Genomic DNA, 25,532 nt, shown 5'->3' with positions numbered 1-25,532 from the left:
CAGCAACCAGGGGAGAGGGCAGACTTGTGTCCAAAGGCTGACTCCCCGCCTTGACAATCAGTGGGCAAAAGCATTTATAGGCTGGGGGAGGGGGCTACCTGTAGAAATAGTAAGTTAGCTCTGACAGCCATCTTGAAATTGGTCATGCTGTGGTATGACCAGAATCATCTTGACTGTTTTAAGTACAGTTAATCTTGAGTTCCAGGGTTGGTTTGTTCCCATTTCCTTGAGGCCAGTTTTAAGAATTACAGCAGCTTGTGCCATGGCTTGGAGAAGGCAATGGCAACCCACTCCAGTACTCTTGCCTGGCAAATCCCATGGACGGAGGAGCCTGGTAGGCTGCAGTCCATGGGGTCGCGAAGAGTTGGACACAACTGAGCGACTTCACTTTCACTTTTCATGTTCATGCGTTGGAGAAGGAAATGGCAACCCACTCCAGTGTTCTTGCCTGGAGAATCCCAGGGACGGGAAGCCTGGTGCGCTGCCATCTATGGGTCGCACAGAGTCGGACACAACTGAAGCGACTTAGCAGCATGCCATGGCTACAAGACAGGTCAATCGATGTGGCTCAGAATATTACCTATAAGTCCTTGAGAAGGCTCTATGGCCAAGTCAAGGTCCTTGACTTTTCTTAATAATAAATGATTATCATTTTGTTCTCTTTGATTGATTTTGTTTGCTTCTGCATTTTCTCACTTCTCAGATTGAATTTATTCTTTGACTAAAGTTCTTCTACAGACAAAACACAGGTGGAGAACATGCAGGGAAGGACCATAGGATCGTACTCAGTTTCTCTAGAGGTACATCTTATGTTTATTCTGCCTGGAATTTCCAAGTAGCTGATCAGAACACCTAAAGGACAGTGAAACAAACTTCCCTGGGTCGGGGGTGGAGGGGTTTGAACTTCTGACACTGCCTAGGCTTGAAACAAATGTCCTTTTCTCATTTAACCTTAGCCTGTTATGAGTTCTTAGGTGAACCTGGAAAACTTTTCATGGCCCTAGGATATGGCCTAATATTTCAGTGGTATAAATGTGGCTGGTTTAGAAAAGAACGTTTCATAAATTGATGTGATAACAGGATTTAGACTCTCATTTGTGCCCTGTACGTGCATGCCATGCCATCCTTTCCTGCTTGTGACATATTTAATGTGTATGCCTCCTGCCTCTTCAGTTAGAGTCCAAAGTGCTACAGACAGTGATCATGGCTCACGTGAGGGGCACTTACACTGTTACTGTTACTGAACTATTGTAATCCTGGCTGACATTTGTGCTTCCTATGTGCCCAGCACTCTGATAGGTACTTTCTATTAATATTATCCGGGCTTTCCAGGTGGCACTAGTGGTAAGGAGCCAGCCTGCCAATGCAAGAGACAGACGAGAAACAAGTTCAGTGTCTCGGTCAGGGAAGATCCCCTGGAGGAGGCCATGGCAACCCACTCCAGCATTCTTGGCTGGAGAATCCCATGGACAGAAGAGCCTGGTGGGCTACAGTCCACTGGGTCTCAAAGAGTCAGACAGACTGAAGTACCTGAGCATGCACGCATGCTTTAATAATATCAAATATATTCCCAAGATAGAACCGCGATGTGGATAACTACTGGAATACCTATTTTGCAGAGGTAAAAATTGAGGCCCAGGGTGTAAAGCGATTTGTTGCTGATCTCACAGCTAATCAGGAGCAGAGCTAGGGAACAACTCCATGGGAATCCTAAAGTCTTGGCTACTCACTATGGAATACTGTTTTTTATTATATACAGAAGAAACTGATTAAGAAAAGTTTTAAACTTCTGTGGCAGCTGAAATTGACCCTGCCTTACTTAAATAGAAAAAGCATTCTTGAAAGGATATGGGATAGTTTAAAAAAGTGATCCAAAGTCTAAGAAACTAGGTTAGGAGTGTGGGCAGACACCCAGACTAGCTGGGTCACCTTGCAGAAGTGGTCAGATAAACCTGCTGCTGCTAGGGGCTGCTGCCAAGGCAGAACTGACGGCTTGTTCTTGCTTCACTTGCTCAAAAGTTTGTTTTCTTGTGACCACTTCCATTTGGCCATGTCTTGGACACCTGTGCGTGCTCCATCTGCCAAGGGTGAAGAGAGAGAATGTGGCCTCCTCTGGCTTCCACAATAACAAGTAAGACTTGGCTTCCCATCAAAACCCACAGACTGAAGGCTTCCCCTCTGGAGGAGCAGACTCGGATGTTGCACAGCCGAAAGGTGACGAACAGCCATGAGATCCTCCTGCTTGCAGAGCATGTTCATCCCACAGCCAGCTGCTCACCCAGAGTGACCCCCTTGCCACTAGTGTTCCGTGCCTGGTTCCATGCCAGCAAACGGGAGAGCTGTCTGCATAAGCCAGACTTCGGACATTAACACCAGCCCCTTCCTGTTGCACCAGAAATAATGATCCAGTTTGTATGCTGATGCCAGATTGTGCCCTAATTCTCCTAAGATTTCACTAAGATTTTCCTGCTTTTAGAATCATATCAAATATCCTACTAGAACCTCATACTTTAATTACTTTAATTTTCTTTTCTTTTCAAACTTCCCCTCTTTGGGGTTCTGTAAACCTATCAATAGCATTGTCCTTTTATCTGGTTCTCTCTTTCCCATCCCCTTTGACCCCAGCATCCAAGTGTTTACCAAATCTTGCATGCATGCATACAAAGACACTTCAGTTGTTTCTGAACTGAAACAACTTTGTGACCCTACAGACTATAGCCTGCCAGGCTCCTCTGTCCATGGCGTTCTCCAGGCAAGAATACTGAAGTGGGTCGCCATGCCCTCCTCCAGGGGATCTTCCCTGACGCAGGGATGGAATTTGTGTCTCTTGTCTCCTACGTTGGCAGGCGAATTCTTTACCACTAGCGCCACCTGGGGTCAGACAATTACCAAACTTTCAGTTCAGTTCAGTTTAGTCGCTCAGTCATGTCCAACTCTTTGTGACCCCATGAATCGCAGCATGCCAGGCCTCCCTGTCCATCACCATCTCCCAGAGTTCACTCAAACTCACGTCCATCGAGTTGGTGATGCCATCCAGCCATCTCATCTTCTATCATCCCCTTCTCCTCCTGCCCCCAATCCCTCCCAGCATCAGAGTCTTTTCCAATGAGTCAACTCTTCGCATGAGGTGGCCAAAGTACTGGAGTTTCAGCTTCAGCAGCATTCCTTCCAAAGAAATCCAGGGCTGATCTCCTTTAGAATGAACTGGTTGGATCTCCTTGCAGTCCAAGGGACTCTCAAGAGTCTTTAGCACATATGTATTTTTCAGTGTCTGGAATCGACAGTTTCATGTTGTTTTCACTCTTGTTATTTGTTGCATGACTTTATACTTAATGGTGGTCTTCCCAGGTGGCGCTAGTGGTAAATAACCAATGCAGGAGACACGGGAGACTTGGGTTTGATCCCTGGTCAGAAAGATCCCCTGGAGAAGGAAATGGCAACCAACGCCAGTATTCTTGCCTGGAGAATCCCATGGACAGAAGAGCCTGGTGGGCTACATTCCACAGGGTTGGAAAGAGTTGGACACGATTGAAGCAACTTAGCATGCATCATGCATACTTAATGGGATTTCAAATATCTAGTCTTCCCTCTTCCAATCTGCCTTTCCTTATTGCTACCAAATTGTTTCTCTGTAGTACAGCTCAGGCCTTAGTACAGCTCTTGCCCCCTACCCTTCATGGCCTCCTGGATTGACTGGGTTCAGGGCATCCCTTGATATGGCACCAGCCCACATCCCCAACCGAGTTCTCCACTTACTGCTTTCTTCCACACTTCCTCAGCCAAGCTGGGCGTGAATATTCTAGAATAGTCTGTCTGTCACCTGCTTACAGTGTGTAGGTCAATTGATTGGCTTCAACTGTATATTTTATCACAAAAATCCTATGTGAAAAGCTTTTATTCTTTCCATTTTACAGATGAAGGAAAGAGAGTTGATGCTATGGGGCTTTCTCAAGGTCACTCTGGTGTAAGTGGTGGAGCTGAGCTTCAAGCCCTGTCTTCCCAGCTCCGAGGTCAGTGTTCTTTCCAGCACACTTCACCTCTTGGCAGCTGCCTTTTCAGTTGTCTCTGTGTGGGGTACCCTTTCCCTTTATTTCTGTGTGGCTGAAATTTCTCCTTCTTTCAAAACCACTCAGATGTCATCCACTCAGTAAAACATTCTTGAATCACTGTTGCTCCAAGTAACCTCTGATTCCCTAAACCTTTATCTCTTTTATAGATCAACACTTTGCATTATGGTTCTTCATATCTAGATCATGTGAGGAGTCATAGGTGACTTCCTTCTTCTTGCCTTACCTTGTCAAGTATTAGCACTGATGACCAGAATGCTTCCCAATCCAAAGACCACCAAATGTAAAAGCAGCGATCATAAAGGATCTCTGTTGTCATCACTGACACCACGGATTCATAGTTCTCTGCTAGCATCCACATCCACTTTTCGCTGTCTGCCAATGAGAAGTCATTACAGGTGAAGTGTATGCTTAGATTCTCATCTAAGCAGAGAGATGCTCTCCCTTGTTGTGGTAGGAGGACTTGGATGGCAACAACATGGCCACGGGGAGCAGGTGGACAGGTCTGGGCCCTGGGAGGAGTCTGGCATGTAATTTTGATCTAGGCAGGCTGCACATTGGTCCTGAGGAAAACAGAGGCCATGAGATCAACCACGGAAGGAAACTGGAAAAAGAAGACAGGGCCGGGGATCAAAGAAAGGACCAAGGATCCCCTTGCCCCCGTCTGGGCCCCAGGGTGTTCCAATCCAAGGGGAGCAGATGGGTTATTAGTGACAGAAGGTCTCAGTAGCTGAGTGGAGTGTGATACCCCCCTTATTTTTCTCCCGAGGCCAGAATGGCTCCCAGAGTGTGTGTGTGGGCCTCAGGGAAAAGCAATCAGACATGCTTGGCTGGGGTGAGGGGCCTGTGGTGTGTGGGCTGAGAAGCTGACAACAGGATTACTTCTAAAAATCCCTGTTTAAAAACTTGTTATGGTTCATTTAAACCCTGTGGCTTTGGGAGTTAGCTCACAGCTACGTGTATTGCCTTAGTTAAGTGGAGTCTGATGTAGCAGAAATGCATTTTCTATTATTTGATATAGAGACCTGGTGGAATGGAAATTCAGTCCCTGCTACATGTCAAAATGCTAAGTTTCCTAAACTAACTACCATGTCAGTGTCAGAGTTCCATTTTTAATGATTAAGGGGACCTGCTAATTGGTATTTGACTTCTAAATGGAGGAGGGGTTTTGTATTCCTTTTAGATGTTTTTTCAGCGACATTTGGAAACACAAGTGATGTTAATCAATTAAATTGTTCTATCTGGAAGAAATGCAGCTTTTACTTAGCTTAGAAAGTTTGAACAGGGAAGCATCCTCCAAAGGCCACTCGAGGGACCGCGCTGCCGGGACTGCTGCTGTCTATAGTATTCGCACGACGAAGAGGGACCACAAAGCTGCTTTCCCCCTTGATAGAGCTTTCCAAAAGTCTTTAGTCTTTCCACTCAGCTGCAGCTTTGGGATGACTTTGGTGGTCAGCTCCATACTGAAGGGATGGACCCCAGCAGGCCCTGTTCTACGTCTCAGTGAGTAATCGCTGTCACCTGTTACTTGGCCCTGAACCCTGAGCCCAGAGATCCTGTTTATCTGCCGCTGTCACGGGGCACTTATCAGGAATCTGGTTTCTATGGTGAAGTCTTCTCTCCTGCTTGGAAAAGTTGTTAATTAAAAAAGAAATAGGGCTGTCAAAAATGAATCATTGAGTGCTCCGGTTATCTCTGAATTCTCTCCCTATCTCAGATGTCCTTATCACAGGGGAGGAAGGGATCATACTGCAGCCTTCCTCCAGGCAGCATCCATTACCTGGCGGGGGGTGGGGGTGTGTGTGCAGTATTTACAGATAACATAATCCTGAATCTTAAACAGGGCAGGCTTTAAGGAAAATAACCTTCTTGGTTTCTGTGAGGCATCTGATTTGAGGTAAAAACTCATGCTCACAGGTCTGTGGAATTTACTGAGAGCTTGTAAGGTTTCTGACAAGCTGCAGCTTTTAAAACCCCTAGTTCCAGAGTTCATGTATTTCTTCACAGTGTGCAGTTGGTCTGTTTACCCTGAAATCCAAGAGATTCTAGTTTGATTTAATAATTCAGTTTAATGTCTGCATGATTCATTTTCTCAAAAGAAAATTCATTTTAGTTGTTTAGATCTGTAGCTTGCTTTCATCTTCATTTTCTTGTACTTACATGTTTTTTTTGTCCCATCCACTGTAAATTTTCTTTTTTCCACAGCCTGTATTTTCTCATTTTCTTTAGCTCCATATAATCATTGTGTAAAGACTAGTGAGGTTTTTCATTTTCAGATATTGTACACATTTGTTTGTTATGTTCACAAGTTTTTTTCTTGGTTCAGTTTTAATATTGTTTGCATTCAGCTCAGTGACTTACTTCTAATTATGCCTTGAATTATAGTTATTCAGGATCCAATTTACTTCTTTCTTCTTGAATGCTTTGATTCTTGAAGTTCCTTGCTTTTACTTTCTGTTGCAGTGCTATCTACCATTGCATGTAAAAGGAGCTTTTTTTAAATTTTCCATTATAGATTATTATAAGATATTGAATATAGCTTCCTATACTATGCAGTAAATCCTTGTTTGTCTATTTTATATATAGTGATTTTTATCTGTTAATCCCAAACTCCTAGTTTATCCCTTTCCCCTTACCCTTTGGTAATCATAGGTTTGTTTTCTATGTCTGTAAGGCTGTTTTTCTTTTGTGAGTAAGTTCACTTGTACTATTTTTTAGATGCCATATATTAGTGATATCATGTAATATTTTTTTTCTGACTTACTTCACTTAGTATGTATTTTCTAGGTCCACAAGTATGGCTGCAAATATTCTTTTGTAGTTCATTCTTTTTTATGACTGAATCAGTACTTTGGCCACCTCATGCAAAGAGTTGACTCATTGGAAAAGACTCTGATGCTAGGAGGGATTGGGGGCAGGAGGAGAAGGGGATGACAGAGGATGACATGGCTGGATGGCATCACTGACTCGATGGATGTGAGTCTGGGTGAACTCCAAGAGTTGGTGATGGACAGAGAGGCCTGGTGTGCTGCAATTCATGGGGTCACAAAGAGTCGGACACAACTGAGCAACTTAATTGAACTGAACTGAATATTCCATTGCACATACATATCACATATTCTTTACCCATTCTTCTGTTGATGGACACTTGGGTTGCGTCCATGTCTTGGCTCTTATAAATAGTGCCACTGTGAATATTGGGGTGCATGTATCTTCTTGAATTAGAACTTTCATCTTTTCCAGATATATGCTCAGGAGTGGCATTGCTGGGTCATATGGTGACTCTATATTTTTTAGTTTTTTAAGGAACTTCCCTTCCCTACTCTTCTCCAGAGTGGCTGCACCAACTTACATTCCCACCAACAGTGTGGGAAGTTTTCCTTTTTATACTTGGATGCCATTTACACATTTAACAATTTGACTAGTATTTGTTAACCTCCTACTATGTGCTTATTCAGTGCGATAAGCACATGTTTTTACAGTACAACATATTTTTATGATACCACCAACCCTCAAAGAAGATAAAATATGATGCTTTTTGACTCTACTGTTAAAGTGTGGTCCCTGGAGTAGCAGCATTGGCATCACCTAGGAGCTTGTTAGAAATGCAGAGGCTCAGGCCCTGCCATGATGTGCTGAGCCAAGATGCTCAGGTGATCTGCATACATCTTACAGTTTAAGAGTGCACAGAGATATATAAAATTTTTAAGGATGTGTTAGTAGATTTTGCATGCTAGATTTTAATTATTTGTAAATTATTACTGAAATGTACAAATATAAATTACAGACTGAGTTTTATTATCTCAGTGATGAAAAGAAACTGTCCTTCAAAATTGGAGAGACATATTGCAGGGACTTTGAGCCATGCTCACTTGTTGATTTGTTGATAGTTCCACAAATTGTTTTTGAAACATCTGTATGATATAAGATAGATTGATATGTCTAATGAGACATAGATTCTGGTTTCGGGAAACTTATATTTTAACCGGAGACACAACCAGTTATTCAATTATTAAATACGATTCTGAGGCCAGAGAAGGAATGACGTTCTGACACATGCTAGAGCACGGGTGAACCTGGAAACCACTGTGAAAGAAGCCAGTCACAGAAAACCACATTTTACATGACTCCATTCATATGAACCCTGGAGAAGGAAATGGCAACTGACTCCAGTATTCTTGCCTGGAAAAGCCCATGGGCAGAGAAGCCTGGCAGGCCACAGTCCATGGGGTCACAATCGGACATGACTGAGTGACTAAACCATTCATATGAAAAGAATAGGGAAAATCTATAGGACAGAAAGTAATTTTGTGTTAGCTTAGGGCTAGAGAAAGGATATTTTCATGGAGGCCAGGGATGGATAGGGCAGCGGTAGATAAAGGCTATGGGTTTGGACAGGGCAGTGACAGATAAAGGGTATGTGTTTCTTTGGAGATGATGAAAATGTTCTGAAATTGGATGTGGTGATGGTTGTGTGTATCTATGAATATACTAAAAACAATTGAATTCTATGCTATAAATGTGTGAATTTTGTGGTATGTGAATTATATCAATAAAACTGTTAACAATTATTTTGGGGAAGACTAGGAGAATTGCCACCTGATGCAAAGAACTGACTTATTGGAAAAGACCCTGATGCTGGGAAAGTTTAAAGGCAAGAGTAGAAGGGGACAACAGAAGATGAGATGGTTGGATAGCGTCACCAACTTGATGGGCATGAGTTTGAGCAAATTCCAGGAGTTGGTGATGGACATAGAGGCCTGGCGTGCTGCAATCCATGGGGTTGCAAAGAGTCACACACGACTGAGAGACTAAACTGAACTGAACTGGAGAGAAAGAGTATTGGATGCTATGAGTGTGTATATTGGAGGCTTCAGGCCTGGACATGAAAGGCTGTTTTGATCAGGTATCCCTTCAGCAGAGCTTTGAAGAATGGGTGGAAAGTACCTGGGTAAGGGCAGGGCAATTGAGAGCATTCCAGGAAGAGGGGGCAGCACCACTTGGGGCCTCTGGCAGGAAGGCTCCGCAGCACATGAAGACCTGCACGGCCAGTGTGATGGAACAAAGAGGCCGAGAGGAGGCGAGGGTCATGGGTGAAGCTGGTGAGACGGTGCAGTTCAGGACATGAAGGGCCCACAGGATGCAAGGATTTTTATGCTAAAACAATAGACAATTACTGAAGAGCTTCAACAATGAATAGGTGTGACTTTTTTTTTTTTTAATCACTCTTGATTTTAGGTGGAAAATGGGTTGAATAGGGACCAAGAGTAGAGATGGAAGACCTTTGTAGATCACTGGGAGTCCAAGGTTTGGACAGATGTGGTCACAGTGGAGAAGGAGAGTAGTGCATGTTTCAGGATATGTTCTGAATGTGGAGTTATCACTTACTGATGGAGTGGGGCTGGGTGAATCATGGATGACTCAGGTTTCTGACTTGTACTCCATCAGTTCAGTGTTGGATATATTGAGTTTGAGGGACCTGTGGTCACTCGTATGGAGATGCTGAAAAGTTGGACTTAAAGGACTAGGGCTCAAATGAGTGTTCTGGACGGATGATGAAGTTAATGCATTGTTAGCACGTAGGTGGTAGTTAAAACCATGGGCAGAGATGAAATGGCCTTAGTAGAGAACATAGCCTGAGAAGGCACTGAAGACCAAACCTCTGAGGAACTCCAGCGCTGAAAGGTTAGATAGAAGAGGATGTGTGAGCTTACGAGACTGAGACGGGTATTTAGAGAAGTAGAAGGGAAGTCAAGACAAGTGTGGTTCAGTGAAATCAGGGGAAGAGAATGTATCATGAAATAAGGAGTAGCAAGCTCTGTTGAATGAAGCTCAGTGGCTATATACAGTGAGGATGAAAATGTTTATTGATTTAGCAATATGGAGGCTATTTATTAGGAGCATTTTCAATGAAGTGACAGGGTGGTAAACCAGACTGGAGCAGATTAAGGAAGGAGTCAGAAGTGAGGACGAGAGTGTGTGGAAACTCATTTGAACTATTTAGCTGCAACAGGATGGAGAGAGAAAAGTCTGTGGCTGAAAGGAAAAATGGGTTCAAATTTAGCATTTTAAGGACTTTTGCAAGTTTAAGCTTCCCAGATGGTACTAAGGGTAAAGAATCTGCCTATTAATAAAGTAGAAGTAAGAGATGCAGTTCAATCTCTGAGTCGGGAAGATCCCCTGGAGGAGGAAATGGCAATCCGCTCCAGTATTCTTGCCTGGAGAATCCTATGGACAGAAGAGCCTAGTGGGCTACAGTCCATGGGGTTGCAAAGAGTCGGGTATGACTGAGTGACTGAACATGAATATGAATACATGTTTAAACACAGATGAGAAGGGCCTAGTTAAAAGGGGAAACTTATAGAGGGGAAAGAAGTGATGTCTTAATGATGTATTTTGATGCTTAATCAGATGTTTCATATTCTGTGAATAATTCCTGAGCTTTCACTTTATGCCAGGGATTATGCTGCAGCTAGGGTTATAGCAAAGACAATGAGTTTCTGACCACGGGTTACTTCCCATGATGCCTCCTGCATGGCTAACAGTCCTTAGGACTAGGACTTCACTCTGCTTTCCCAGTGTCTAGATAATGCCTGTCGTATCAATGATGTCAATAAATTTTGCTGAAATGTGTTATCAAACCAACTGTTAGTGGGTGTGATTTAGGGGTGATCGTTCCAATAATGGTGACATATGTGTTATACTTACTAATAGTAGTAATTACTGAGTTACTGGTAGGCACTGATAAGGACTAGGTTTCGTAAGTACCCACCACTCACTGATGCCAAAGGAGTTCTCTTCCTCCCATAGCTACCTACCCCCTAAAATGTCCCACAAGAGTCCCATTTGTGTCCATAACCACCCCTCTCAATCTAGTCTCCCCATCCCATTGAGTCTGCCTGTACATATGGTACATATCAAGTCCATCCTATTCACTCAGCCCCCATGGCCATAGTTTAAAATCCTCACTTTTTCTCACCTGTGTTGATCTAACAATCTACTAACCTATCTGACTTACCCACTTCCCAGTCATCGTTCTATACTGTTGCCAAAGAATGTTCTTAAGGGGGTGTGACCCCTGACTGAAAAGACTTCAGGATACACTTCAAACCTTCATCATCCTGTGTCTATCCATCCTCACCCCCACCCTCCTCTATACCCCAAATACCTGTGCACTCACACCCTTTTCTCTGCTTTGCTTGTGTTTGTTCTAGTTCTGAGACGTGGTTCAAGCATCACCCCACCTCCTCTCCTGGAAGCCTTCCCTCCTCAGGCCCAGACTGTGTCTAGTGCCTCCTTTCCACTGTGCTCCTACAGCCATACGCCCAAACTCCCGGCAATTCCTGCCCTCTTTAGTAGAATTTCTGTTTCTCAGTTTCCCAAACAATGCAGAATTTTCTTGAGTTCTTTATAAATTTTGATTGAACAGTTCAACTTTCAAGTAGATGAAAAATCTACTTATAATTATCTAAGCCTAGACACCTTACTTTTTTATGTAAACACAAAATAATTTGTGCACTGATTTAATATGTCCTGAATTACTCAGGAAAACAGCTATCAAGTAGGTTGAGGGAAGGTGATACTTTGTTGTCTTTGTAACTGTACTATTTCGCAAAATACGTCACCCTTGGTAGCACTGCCTGCTAAATCATGTCACCAGTTTGGGAGACCTGTATCAGTTTGCATTTGTAGCTGATCTTTGCACGCTGACTTTGTGTGGGTGTGTGTGCACATGAATATACACTTAATTTACTCTTATTTTTGATGTCAGATAAGAAGCATTCATGTGTAGCATTCATGCAGATTCTTTGTGTGCATATCTTTTTTTGGCTTTTATTTCAAATTATAAAATATGTACAAAGGCATATTGAATAGTGTCTTATTTCTTATAATTCCATACTTACTCATTAGGTGGTGGGAAGGGATAAATAGTTTTCTGGTTTGGCCAAGAGAATGTGGGAAGGGCTTTTCATCTTGAACATCAGACTGTCAAATCTACTCACAGTTTCACCTAGGAGTCCACAGGGTAAATGGGTAAGAATGACTCTGAGCCCCTTGCCCTGATGACGAGCCACAAGCTTGGGACTATCATGACTAAGCTAAGGGTGGTGGCTTCCTACGGAGGCTGCCACCTTGAGGGTGCAGTAAATACGGTAATAAACATGCTCCTGGGGCTGGACAAAGAGAGCAGAAGGGATGGGCAGACAGAGTCTGGGTAGACAGAAGGCGTGATCCATGTTGTTAATGCCTTGAAATGTAAAAACATCTGGGAAATAAAATGAATGAAGCTGACTGCAAGTGTGAGCCTTTGCCAAGGCTGTGTGAGAAGGTGCAGGAGGAACTGGAGAGGGTACCTCTTTCCCTCTTCTGAGCCTCCAGCTTTGAGATTTAAAAAAAAAACAAAACAACAGAGAAATCATAGCGTTATGCATAGGAACACTGGCCAGATTTATAAGCACTTATTAAGCTTGATTTTTCCCCAGTTCCCCTGTGTGGTGATAAGTTGGTTGTTCTGGAAGTGGATGGAGCTACTGTGTGATCTGAGAGCATGGGATGTCCAGAGCTTTCAGTCAGCATCTGCCTGGAGATGTCAGAGAAGTCTTCTCTAGAGCCGGTATCCAGGAGGAATTTGCGGATCAGATGGCAGGCAGGAGTTCGGAAGCAACAGTAAGAGGACTCAGCATGAGGACAAAATTGGAAGGGAGACTCGTGGGCCCATATCAGAGACTCGAAGGAAAAGAGAAGATGCTGGGAGGGCAACCTCGACCCTCTAGCTCCTTATCCCAGCGGGAAGTAGAACGCCTAGCGGGCAGCGGGCACACTGCCTCCTTCCAGAGGCCACAGACCTTCGAGTTTGCAGTGTGGGCTCTCTTCCAGGCTCCTGGTCTCCAAAGTTCTCCTGTGCCCTGTGAGTGCTCCCCAGAGCCCACAGAGCTAACCCTGACAGCCTACTGAGAGCCCCCTTCCTGCTAGTTCTGGGTCCATCATATTTCTACAACAGCCTTCCAACATTTTTTATTGAATATATGAACGAATAAGAATTTTCCAGTACTCAATTCCAATATATGTTAATTTCCTTATAAATGGAAATATGTTAAAACACATGAAATTATAAATAAATCTATAGAATATTGAAATATTACATTGTATAAAATATGTATGAATAGATATACATTTAAATTTATAAATAAATATGTAAGTTCAGTTCATTTCAGTCACTCAGTCGTGTCTGACTCTTTGCGACCCCATGAATCGCAGCACGCCAGGCCTGCCTGTCCATCACCAACTCCCAGAGTTCACTCAGACTCATGTCCATCAAGTCAGTGATGCCATCCAGCCATCTCATCCTCTGTTGTCCCCTTCTCCTCCTGCCTCCAATCCCTCCCAGCATCAGAGTCTTTTTGTAAAGCATATATTAAAAAGTATATATCTATATATAAGGTATATAGACATAAAAATGGAAGCAGTAAAAAAATTATTAAAATGAATGTATGTTTTTTTCCCACAACTGCATCTCTCCACTTGGCCAAACCTTGGGGTATATCTGTGTGGTCTGAAGACCCGGCTGGACAGGAGTGCATCTGGGCCTGCATATGATCTGATCTCGTTGTCGCTGTGCGTACAGCCTCCTGACTGGCTCTTGCTTCTGTAGTCCAGGGCCTGGAGCTCTAGTGCTCAATACCCAGGTCAGACTGCCTTGAGAATCATTAGCTAAAAGCGCTGACTTCCTGGTTTTCCCTCGGCACCCGAGTCATTGATCAATATCTGAATAAACTCATGTCGCCTCTGGTCACTTCTCTGAGCAAAGAGGGATTCTGTTCAATGCCCGAATTCAAGGACAAATCTGGGAGGAGAAATGCCTCCAAGTGATAATATGGTGACACCCCAGAGGTCATAAACATCCCTGGGAACTGTGCGAATGAGGAAGATGTTAGAAAGTTCTCTTACAAATGGGTTATGGGCTCCAGTCAAATGCATATGCGGTGAAATCCATGCACAGCAGGACAAGCTATGAAATGCGTCGTCAGTACCTCAGAGGAAAGATTAAAAATAAATCCTGCTAAGTGATTGCCAACATCTGTCGTCAACACTGCCAACATCCGTTGGATCATACAAAAAGCAGGAGGATTCCAGAAAAACATCTACTTCTGCTTCATTGACTATGCTAAAGCCTTTGACTATGTGGATCACACCAAACTGTGGAAAATTCTGAAAGAGATGGGAATCCCAGACCACCTTACCTGCCTCCTGAGAAACCTGTATGCAAGCCAAGAAGTTACAGAACCAGACATGGAACAACAGACTGGTTCCAAACTAGGAAAGGAGTCCATCAAGGCTGTATATTGTCACCCTGCTTATTTAACTTATATACAGAGTACATCATGAGAAATGCCAAGCTGGACAAAGCACAAGCTGGAATCAAGACTGCCGGGAGAAATATCAATAACCTCAGATATGCAGATGATACCACCCTTATGGCAGAAAGTGAAGAGGAGCTAAAGAGTGTCTTGATGAAAGTGAAAGAGGAGGTTGAAAAAGCTGGCTTAAAACTCAACATTCAAAAAGCGAAGATCGTGGCATCTGGTCCCATCACTTCATGGGAAATAGATGGGGAAACAATGGAAACAGTGTCAGACTTTATTTTTTGGGGCTTCAAAATCACTGCAGATGGTGACTGCAGCCATGAAATTAAAAGACGCTTGCTCCTTGGAGGAAAAGCTATCAAATACCTGGAAATACTGTTTATCTGTATACTTAGTCTCCTCATTGTTGATTTGCAGACACTAGGGTTTCCTTAGCACCTCATGGTTCTCGCTAGGATAATTCAGTGACAAGGTATTTAGCCAAGGAAAATAGCCATTTGTTAGGCAGCTGAACAGCTGCTGAAGCTTGGAGACAAAGCAGAGGGGGAGAAGGCAATGGCACCCCACTCCAGTACTCCTGCCTGGAAAATCCCATGGACGGAGGAGCCTGGTAGGCTGCAGTCCATGGGGTCGCGAAGAGTCGGACACGACTGTGCGACTTCACTTTCACTTTTCACTTTCATGCACTGGAGAAGGAAATGGCAACCCACCCCAGTGTTCTTGCCTGGAGAATCCCAGGGACGGGGGAGCCTGGTGGGCTGCCGTCTGTGGGGTCACACAGAGTCGGAAACGACTGAAGTGACTTAGCAGCAGCAGCAAGCCTTCTGCCACATCCTCATGAGCTCATCGGATGGGGACCAGCCCCTCTGCTGGCAGCTGAAGGCAAGGGAGGCAATCCCACTGCACAGCTGCTGCGCTCCCAGTGGCCTGGTGCGCTGGCAGACTCACACGTTTCTAAGCTGCAGGCCATCCACTCCTCTTTCTCCTGTCACCCACGGTGCCTCATCTAGGGAGGGGTGAGATAAGTGGGGTCTCACTTCACTTCACTTCCCCCTCTCGAACACGTAAGTGAAGTTTTAGGCATTTATATAAGGAAAGGCCTGTTCCCCATCTTGATAAGTATTAACGTCCTAAAACTTTAAAAGCATAGTTTTAGGCAGGTATTGAGGAGGTTGTGTTTGGATGGCCGTCCAATGACAGTTGGTGATAAATTTTTGCTCTGAGTAGGGAAACAAGTATACAGTGATATCAGAGATACATCGTAAATCACTGCCTAATTCTTTGGCAGTTATATTTCCCTTGTCAAGAAAAGGTTAGTTGGAGATGTCTTTTTGCCTTCATTCTGTATTACACACTCTGGAATTTTTGTGCTTTGTTTCTGCTAATGTTAGAAACTTAACTTCAGGAAAATAATGTACAGGTTTAAGCATTTTGTGTTTTCATTGGGTTTAAAGAAATGCTATATTCAGGCTATTAACACTTTGTTCTAAATTTTCAAAACATGATTTAATAACTAGGTGTTTTGGAATCAACTCTGAAACACAGAAGTATTACTTTCAATTGGAATATAAGATATATAGATTTTATTTATTTATTCAACAAATATTCATTGACTGCCTCCTTTCTGTCTGGCAAATGGTGAATAAGACAGTGGAACTTATTCATTTATTTTTGGTGGGAGAAGAGTACAAAGCTCAGTAAACAAACAAATTAATAAAATTACTTTAGATATTAAGTGCAAAGAAGAAAATAAAGCAGTTGTATTTATCAGGGTCCCAACAAGAAACAGAGAGTTATAATAATTTGAGAAAAAATTCTGTTTATAAAGGTATGGAAGGACTTCCCTGGCAGTCCAGTGGCTGAAACTTCACTTTCCAACACAGGAGGTGTGAGTTCCATCCATGGTTGGGGAGCAAAGGTCCCACATGCCTCGTGGCTAAAACGCCAAGACATAAAACAGGAGCCATGTTGTAACAAATTAAATAAAGACTGTAGGAACGGTCCACGTCAAAAATAATAATAATACAGGTATGACAGGAGCAGAGTAAGGAGACCTCAGAAGTTAACATAGCGCTGTCAGTCTGGGAGCAGAGGCAGACCCCGAAGAGGAGGGCCCGGTTCCCTGAAGGGTGGAGAGGATCAGGTCAGCAAGACTGCTGCTTGGGTCTCTGTGAGGAGAAAACTGAGGAAGGAAACTGTCCGCCTCCTGAGCTCCTACTGGTGGACCTGCTGGAAATCACAGGATGAGGGAGCGGGAGGATGCAGTCTGTACAGGGCAGCCTTCCCAGGCACAGAGCAAGGGGCAGCAGGGTGAACCACGGGTGTCCCCAGGGAAGGCTGGCGATCTCAGATGTCATGTGCATTCTGCCTCAAAACCGCTAGTAGTTTAAGTGATCCAAAATAAGTTTAAGAAAAGATAACCAGCAACATAAAACTGATTATCGGTGATAAAATTGTTATACATTGTAACTCTCTATTTGAGAGTAAGAAGGCATTGCTTCCACTTTGGAAGAGGAAATACTGCACGGAGTGAGCGTAATTGCAGTTGACCTTAAGAAATGGATAGGATACTCATGGTTGAGAAAGAAGAAGGAACATTCCAGGACTATAAAATGTCATGGGCCAAAGTAAACTGATGGGATGTGTTTTAGGAACAATTTGGCTAACATTGTTGGCTTAACAACTTTGAACAATTTGGCTAAACTCTACAGTCCTTTTAGAATCATAGACTTGTACTTCAACCTACTTCCCTCTCCGTTTCCACTCACTATATAAATCACATTGGTAGGTGCTTGCTAACTTCCTTTCTCCCTCCCTCTCTTCCTTCCCCTCCGTCTTCCTCTTTACCCCCGTGCCTTCCACAAACATTTATTGAGAGTCCACAGTTTACTCAGTTGCAATAAGACTCTGTACTGAGCAAGACTATGTTCCTACTCCGGGAATTCAGTTTCAATTTTACCATTCCAGATGGTTCCCAGTGATTCAATAGGACCACGATAGTAACGGTTAGTCGCTAAGTTGTGTCCGACTCTTCTGCAACCCCACCAACTATAGCCTGCAAGGCTCCTCTGTCCATGGGATTTCCCAGACAAAAGTACTAGAGCAGGTTGCCATTTCCTCCTTCATGGGATATCCCTGACCCAGGGATGGAACCCATGTCTCTTGCATTGGCAGGCAGATCCTTTTACCTCTGAGCTACAAGGGAAGCCCTCATAATAGTAATAGCTAACACTTTCGAACCATTTTAAGTGTATATATACCAGACACTATTCTTATTTCAGAAGACTTGGCTTGTCTTATGAAGAATGCATTAAACATTTAGGAGAAGGGATTTTACCGAAATGATCTTCCACATTTTGGCCCTACAAAGGTGTGTTTGTTTTCAAAGAAGCATCCATTTGCTGAAATGTTAAATTGACTGGTAACTACTGCGGTGGTCCCAGCCTTTTTGGCACCAGGGACTGGTTTCCTGGGAGACAGTTTTTCCAAGGGGAACAGAAGGGGATGTTTCAGGAGGTAACAGGAGTGATGTAGGGGGGTGGGGTGCTGCAGACAAAAACTTTGCTCCCAGCTACTCACCTCTTGCTTTGCAGCCGAGTTCCTAACAGGCCCAGGGGTTGGGGACCTGACCCTGCGTACCAAGTGTGCTGAAGATTTTAAATTTAAATTGTGTAAGAAGAAGATATTTTCACTGTCAGACCCACACAGATTGAGTGTGGGTCCAAAGTGAGTTCCTTCCTGCCCATGGCAGCATTGCCCTGATTCCCCCTTCCTGGGATTCCAGACCTGAATTCAGCAGTAAGGCAGGCAGGCAGGGGGAGACTTCACCAGTGATGGCAGGGAGCTGGAAGAGGCAGCGATCTGGGGCGGGGAGCACCCCCAGGCTCCTGCTCCAAAGGATGCTGAGGTCTCTGGGGGGTGTTGCCTGTAGAGCACTGGTTTCTTTCCAGTGGAGGGGAGCGAGCTGACTTCACAGTCTGTACTCAGAGAGCTCCTTTTGAGGTTTGCTGTGGTTTCTCTTCACTTCCAATATTGACAACACAGAATTGGCTTGGAGAAAGAGAGCTCCATGATACATTATGACCTATTTTGTGCTTTTAAGAATGACTCTTTAGAGACTGAATTTCCCTGTTACTCTTAAGTCTTTTCTTTTTAACCTTAGGCTTGTTTAAAGAAATTAAGTTGTGTACAAAAATAGTGATGGCCTATATTGTGAAAGTGTTAGTCACTCAGTCAGTCATGCCCAGCTCTTTACGACCCAATGGACTGTAGCCAGCCAGGCTCTTCTGTTCATGGAATTCTCTAGGCAAGACTACTGGAGTGGGCTAGCTATTCCCCTCTCCAGGGGATCTTCCCCACCCAGGGATTACACCTGCAGGTGGATTCTTTACCATCTGAGCCACATTAGGAAAGGTCAATATACTGTATTTTCCCTACCCAACATATATGAATTATAGATTTGTCTCCTGTGGAAATTTTTCCTCAAGAACTATTAATCTTCTTGGATAGAGTTTTAATGTAATATTTAGACTGGAGTAATCACTGAGTAGCAAATGAGATATTATTAATGTGATTTTAAAGAATGTATTTCACACATGAAAGGATGTTTTAAATTTGCATTTTTACCACTAAAATCCTAGAATCTAGGTATTTGAGGAGTTAAGATTATGTGAGTGTTAACTTTCACATCTTTAAACTTGATTTCCAAGGTTATTTCTAGGTCAAATCCACATGGAGTGAGATATACTGTTGAGGAGACCCCAGAGGTCCTGCCTGTGACATGGGTGGTCTGAGGATGAGAGATGGACTGTCCTTGGGATGGGAGGGAGCAGCAGCAGGCAGGGTCCAGTTTCAGAAACTATAGCTTTTGGAAGGAGGTAGGTCTGGAGGAAGTAGACAATGCAGGATGTAGTCACGGGGATGCCTGAAGACAGACTTTTGCCCTGTACCACAAGCAGAAAGTGGTCGTCTCTGGGACCACGCCTGTGGAACTTGGCATTACGCAGACTTTGCACACACTGTTAGAGCTGGCTTCCTTCCAGACCCCGAGAAACGAAGCAAGTACCAAAGACCAAGGGGAAAGAGACTCATTTTGTGCAGAGGACACAGCTGGGGACTTTTCATGTCTGGGCTCTTCGCCTCCAGGACCTCTCTGCTGGGATGGACTGTGTTTCTGCTTTAAATCAAGCACATGGAAGGACAGAGCATTCTTGAAACTTTTTTTTTTCCTTCCAGTTTTATTGAGATATAATTGACCCAAAGCACTGTATAAGTTTGAGTACAGCATCATGATTTAATTTATGTATACATCACAAAGTGATTATCAGAATAAATTTAGGGCACACCCATCACCTCATATAGGTGTAAAATTAAAAGAATAGAAAAAATTTTCTTGTAATGATAACTCAGGATTTACTCTCTTAACAACTTTACATATAGCATTCAGCAGTGGTAACCCTGTTTATTATGTTGTACATCCCTAGAGCTGATGGATCTTACTGCTAGAAGTTTGTACTTTTTGACTGCCTTCATTGAATTCCTCATCCCCTCTGGATCTTTTTTTTTTTTTTTTTTTAAGTTTTTAACGGCTTAGGAAAGAGAGGAAGCTTTTCTGTGAGTATGCAGTTTGGAGTGTCTGCTTGCATGAGATCCACACTAGAGGCAGTCGTGGTTCAGTAACCGTGTAATCTGTGCTTCTCTACATACCTGCAAAGCCTTAGTTTTCAATTTAGGGAAGCAGACTGGGGTTGACAGTAAAAGAAAAAAGAGGAAAACACAGTAGCCTTCTTGAGTCACATTAGTGTAGACCAGATATGAGGTCCTTTTTGAACCAGAAATTAAGGTAAATATGTCTCAGCCTCCTAAAGTCATATCTGTGATAAGTGAGTGTTCCCACAGTTGGGAAGGAGGTAAATTTGCTGCCAAATGAAAGCTCCTGAGGCTCGGGATTTGAGCATCTTAGCATGTGTCCTGTCCTCCCTTTTATTGTCATACTGGGACTTCTTTGACCATTTGCTCCTTGCTCATTGAAGACCCCAGTATGAGTTAGATGGTCTCAGAACTGCCTAGAACTGGGGAGGGGGCCCCTCTACTCTTCTGGCAGAGGTTGCTGTCCAGTTGCATCCACAAGGGAAAGGATTAGGTGAACCTGACATCTTTCTTCTCTGGTGAGAAATGCCGACCCCAGAGGAGAGGAAGATTGGAACCTGATGCAGCCTGCTTCCTTTCCAAGAGAACCACTGATCCCCCGGCTCCAAAATGGGTTAAGAGAAACTTCTCTGTGTGCAGTTGGGAAACTGGTGATGTTGCCCAAATGCAGGAGCAGAAGAAGAAAGGAAGCTGGGGTCTTTGCTGAAAGTCAGAAGAGCCTCACTGGCCCCAAGGGAATGTAGCAGAAAACCCTCTGAGAGGATAATGTGATAGATTTGTCAGGATTCCCAAAGTCTTCTTGGAGTAAGATGTAATGAGTGAAGGAATTTAGTCATTAACATTCCTGGGCCAGGCTGGTTCTCACAAGAGAAACACAGGGCTATCATTTGTACTTCCGACCACAACAGAGTCAGCCTCCCACTACAAACAGCTATCAAACAGACAGAACAGATGAAGCAGCTGTTTGCAGGTGTTGGATGACAGACAGAGCAGAGAAGCATAGAGAGGAAGCCCTGTCTATCCTGGCTCTTGTATTTGGGGCTTTTTCCCAAACGTGAGGATGTGAGGGGGAGCCTGAGAGAGCAGTGGTCTTGCTGAACTGAGAGGTAGTAATTGGGGTTTGGTGCTGCTGAATGTTGGGGGTAGAGGGGCTGGAAAACAAGCTGCTCATAGGGGACCCCAAAATCTGTGTGGATGTTTATCCAAGGTCTGTGGCACAGGCCTGGGCTTGCACATGCAAAGAGTGGTTTTGTGAGGTGTAGCTGGGGAGTCAAGCTTCTCATGAGAAGAAACCCAAGTTTGCCCAGTGCCAGGGGCTGCTGGAGGTGGTTCCACCTCAGCAGTGGGGAGACCCTGCTGAACAACACAGGCATTCATGTGCGATCACAGAGGGGCCACATCCAGGGGTAAGAACCATTCCCTCAAGAAAGGGTCACACCCTAAGAACAGAACACCGACTCTTGAAGGGAAGACAGTATGATTCAGGCTTTTTATACAACACCCACCAAGCATGTGAAGAGTCAGAAAATGTAACCCAGAGAAGTGGACCCCATGATGACCCAGAGGTTAGATTTAGCAGACAAGGATTAAAATAGCTGTTAGAAATATATTTAAGGACTTGAAGGAAAGGTTGGTCTTGATGGACTATTTGGGGATGTCAGAAAAAACAAAGGGAAGCTTTAAACATGATCTAAATGAAACATAAAAGCTAAAATTTTCAAAATTAAAAAATTTCAAACTTCTAGAAGAAAACATAGGAGAATATCTTTGCATTCCTGAGGTAGGAAGAGATGTCTCAGACAAGACAGTTCAGTTCAGTTCAGTCGCTCACTTGTGTCTGACGTTTTGTGACCCCATGAGTCTCAGCACGCCAGGCCTCCCTGTCCATCACCAACTCCCGGAGTTCACCCAAACTCATGTGCATCAAGTCGGTAATGCCATCCAGCCATCTCATCCTCTGTTGTCCCCTTCTCCTCCTGCCCCCAATCCCTTCCAGCATCAGAGTCTTTTCCAATGAGTCAGCTCTTCGCATGAGGTGGCCAAAGTACTGGAGTTTCAGCTTCAGCATCAGTCCTTCCAATGAACACCCAGGACTGGTCTCCTTTAGGATGGACTGATTGGATCTCCTTGCAGTTCAAGGGACTCTCAAGAGTCTTCTCCAACACCACAGTTCAAAAGCATCAATTCTTCAGCGCTCAGCTTTCTTCACAGTCCAACTCTCACATCCATACATGACCACAGGAAAAACCATAGCCTTGATTAGACAGACATTTGTTGGCAAAGTAATATCTCTGCTTTTAATATGCTATCTAGGTTGGTCGTAACTTTCCTTCCAAGGAGTAAGCGTCTTTTAATTTCATGGCTGCAATCACCATCTGCAGATCCCAAATCATAAAGAAGAAAAAAAATAACTGATAAAACCGAATTGCATAAGAATTAAAAAGTTCTGCTCATCAAAAGACACCACTAAGAAAATGAAAAAGTAAGCTACATATTAAGAGAATATGTTTGCCAAATTGCTACATTCAATAATAAATATGTCAAACTCAATAAAATGGGCAAAATACTTGAACAGACACTTCACAAAATGGATGTATTTATGTTCAGTAAATCCACAGAAAAATATTAAACAGCACTGATCATCAAGGAAATGAAGATCTTGCATCCACTATAATGGGTAAAATTGAAAAGACCGATAACATCAATGTTGGCCAGAATGTGGGAGCTGGAATTCTCATGTATTGCTGGTGAAATATTTTGGGGGAAAGTGTTTGGTAGTTTCTTATGAAGTTAAATATGCACTTTCCCTTGACCCTGCAATTCCATGCCTAGATTTTTACCCAAGAAAAGTGGGTGAAAAGCCACATATCAGAATGTCCATAGCAGCCTCTTTCACAACAGCCCCAAACTGGAAACAACACACATGTTCATGGGGAATGGATAAATTGTGCTATGTGGATTTAATATACCACTACCCAGCAATAGAAAAGAATGATCTACATGAAACACCATGGATGAATTTCAAAACCCCTACACCGAGTCAAAGAAACCAGATGCAGAAGCATGTATATTATTTTATTTATGTGAAGTTAATGACCTAGCAAAATTAGTCTGTGGTACTAGAAATTAGAATGGTGGCTGCTTACAGGGTGGAGAGTGACTGGGTGGAAGAATGAGGAAGCTTCCTAGGGTGACTGAAATCTGCTGAATTTTGAATTATATGTTGGTTATGCAGATACACACACACATATACTCTATAAATATACTATAGATCAACTATGAAATAATATACTATTAATTTACATGTAGCATATATTCGTGTTGGTCAGTCATTAAGTCGTGTCCAACTCTTTGTGACCCTGTGGACTGCAGCATACCCAGCTTCCCTGTTGTTCACTATCTCCAGGAGTTTGCCCAAATTCATGTCCATTGAGTCCATGATGCCATCCAACCATCTCATCCTCTGCTGCCCATTTCTTCTCCTGCCTTCAGTCTTTCCCAGCATCTGGGTCTTTTCCAATGAGTCAGTTCTTTGCATCAGGTGGCCAAAGTATTGGAGTTTCAGCTTCAGCATCAGTCCTTCCAATGAACACCCAGGACTGATCTCCTTCAGGATGGACTGCCTGGACCTCCTTGCAGTCCAAGGCACTCTCAAGAGTCTTCTCCAACACCACAGTTCAAAAGCATCAATTCTTTGGTGCTCAGCCTTCTTTATGGTCCACTTCTCACATCCATGTATGTGAAAAACTGTAGCTCTGACTATATAGACCTTTGTTGACAAAGTAATGTCTCTGCTTTATAGTACGCTGTCTAGGTTTGTCATAGCTTTTTTCTAAGGAGCGAGCATTTTTAAAATATATACACACACACACACACACACACACACATATATTAGTCAAAACTCATCTAGCTATACCTTAAGATTGGCACAGATTACTGATATAGCTCTTACTATGGTTTACATAATAAGAGGACAATGCTTAGGGTGAGGGTGTGAGCTTCATTTCACTTCTGGGGCTGGATGTGGTCTGCAGCTCACTAGTTGGGAGCATGGGCAGGGAATGATGGTGACTGCAGGTAGAGGAGGAGGTGAATGAGAGTACAACAGAGCTAGGAGGGAGGGTGGGATTTCATAGCTCTTCTGAGCATGAAACCTGGGGGAAAGCAACACTGTCCAAGAAGGATGTTAGGGACCCCTGTCTACTGAAGCACTGTGAAGACCCTGGTTATCCCTTTGAGAAAGCCTGAAGAGCTCTGTGTGTGCTTCTTGGCTTTCAGAGTAGACTGGCATTCTTTTAAGGTCTCATCACACTGAGACTAGACATCAGAGGACTCAGATTCCTAAGGGTTTCAGGAGGCATGCCCAGGGGATTCCAGCTCTCTTGTTGAATCACCAAACAGCACAACAGCCCCATTTGAAGGAGCTTCTACAGTGAGTGGGGCTTCTGTCATCAAAGGTCCTGAGAACCTAGTTCTGTAAAGTGAAATTTTACCCATGCTTTATAAATGAAAATCCTGGTGATTTCTTTTTGGTTGCTTGTACAGGGTGAAATAACAACTTCCCTGGTGGCTTAGTTGGTAAAGCATCTGCCTGCAATGCAGGAGACCCAGGTTCAATCCAGGGTGAAATGGAGAAGGAAATGGTAACCCACTCCAGTATTCTTGTTGGGGAAACTCCATGAACAGAGGAGCCTGGTGGGCTACAGTGCATGGAGTCAGAAAGAGTCAGACACAACTGAATGTGAACACATACACCCCCACACACACAGGGTGAAAAGCTCTACCCTGTGGATTTATGTTCTCTTGTAGCTTGCTCACAGCAGTTTGGATCCCCCTCTCTATTCCTTTGTTTCCAGGAGGACCCCTGGGTTTCCCTGACTGTGGTGAAACAGCTTAGAGCTCTGAAAACCTCAGCAGAGCATTCAGGGCACAGCTGGACGTTACTGCTCAGCCACTAAAGACCTATACTGTTTGTATCCAACTTTGGTAAATGAATCCCTTTGCCACCAACCCCCTCTGCTGGCCTTGAATTTGCATCTTAACATTAAACCCGTTTCCCCAGCTAGTGTGATTTTTTAAAAATTTTCCTGGGAAATAAAGAACTCCAAGTGAGAACAAATATTCATTTAAGAGTAAGCGCTCCACAAAACTTAATTATTATTATCCCCAGTTCTCTTTCTCCTGCCCTCTTCTTGTCCTTATTCATCTTTAACACTGTGTGACTCATTCATTCTTAACCCCACGCCCCGATAACACCCTTGTACTGCAGTGAGACACATCTCAAATAATTGGCTTTTGCCCCAAATGCATAGTGCTTTAAAAATGTATTTCTGTATACCTGTGGTGGATTCATTTTGATATATGGCAAAACCAGTACAATATTGTAAAGTTAAAAAATAAAATAAAATTAAACAAAACAAAACAAAAATGTATTTCCATAAAATATTTCTAA

At 43.5% G+C, this 25,532-nt stretch overlaps 1 protein-coding gene and 1 long non-coding RNA gene across 2 annotated transcripts in view; both read left to right on the top strand.

Annotated features, from left to right (window-relative positions):
- LOC123465045 overlaps positions 1–13,204 on the top strand; it is a 37,646-nt gene extending 24,442 nt beyond the window's left edge. The window contains exons 2-3 of the long non-coding RNA XR_006640121.1: positions 3,915–4,010; positions 12,551–13,204. This is a non-coding gene — a long non-coding RNA (uncharacterized LOC123465045). The remainder of the gene's footprint in view (positions 1–3,914; positions 4,011–12,550) is intronic.
- The window catches only part of DCHS2 (dachsous cadherin-related 2), a 266,320-nt gene that overhangs the window by 27,013 nt on the left and 213,775 nt on the right, over positions 1–25,532 (top strand). The gene's annotated exons all lie outside the window — the stretch shown is intronic.

The sequence above is a fragment of the Bubalus bubalis genome, chromosome 17 (genome assembly GCF_019923935.1).
Source record: "Bubalus bubalis isolate 160015118507 breed Murrah chromosome 17, NDDB_SH_1, whole genome shotgun sequence".
NCBI lineage: Eukaryota > Metazoa > Chordata > Mammalia > Artiodactyla > Bovidae > Bubalus > Bubalus bubalis.
The sequence above is the reverse complement of the archived record's forward strand: the minus strand, read 5'-3'. Positions and strand labels throughout refer to the sequence as shown.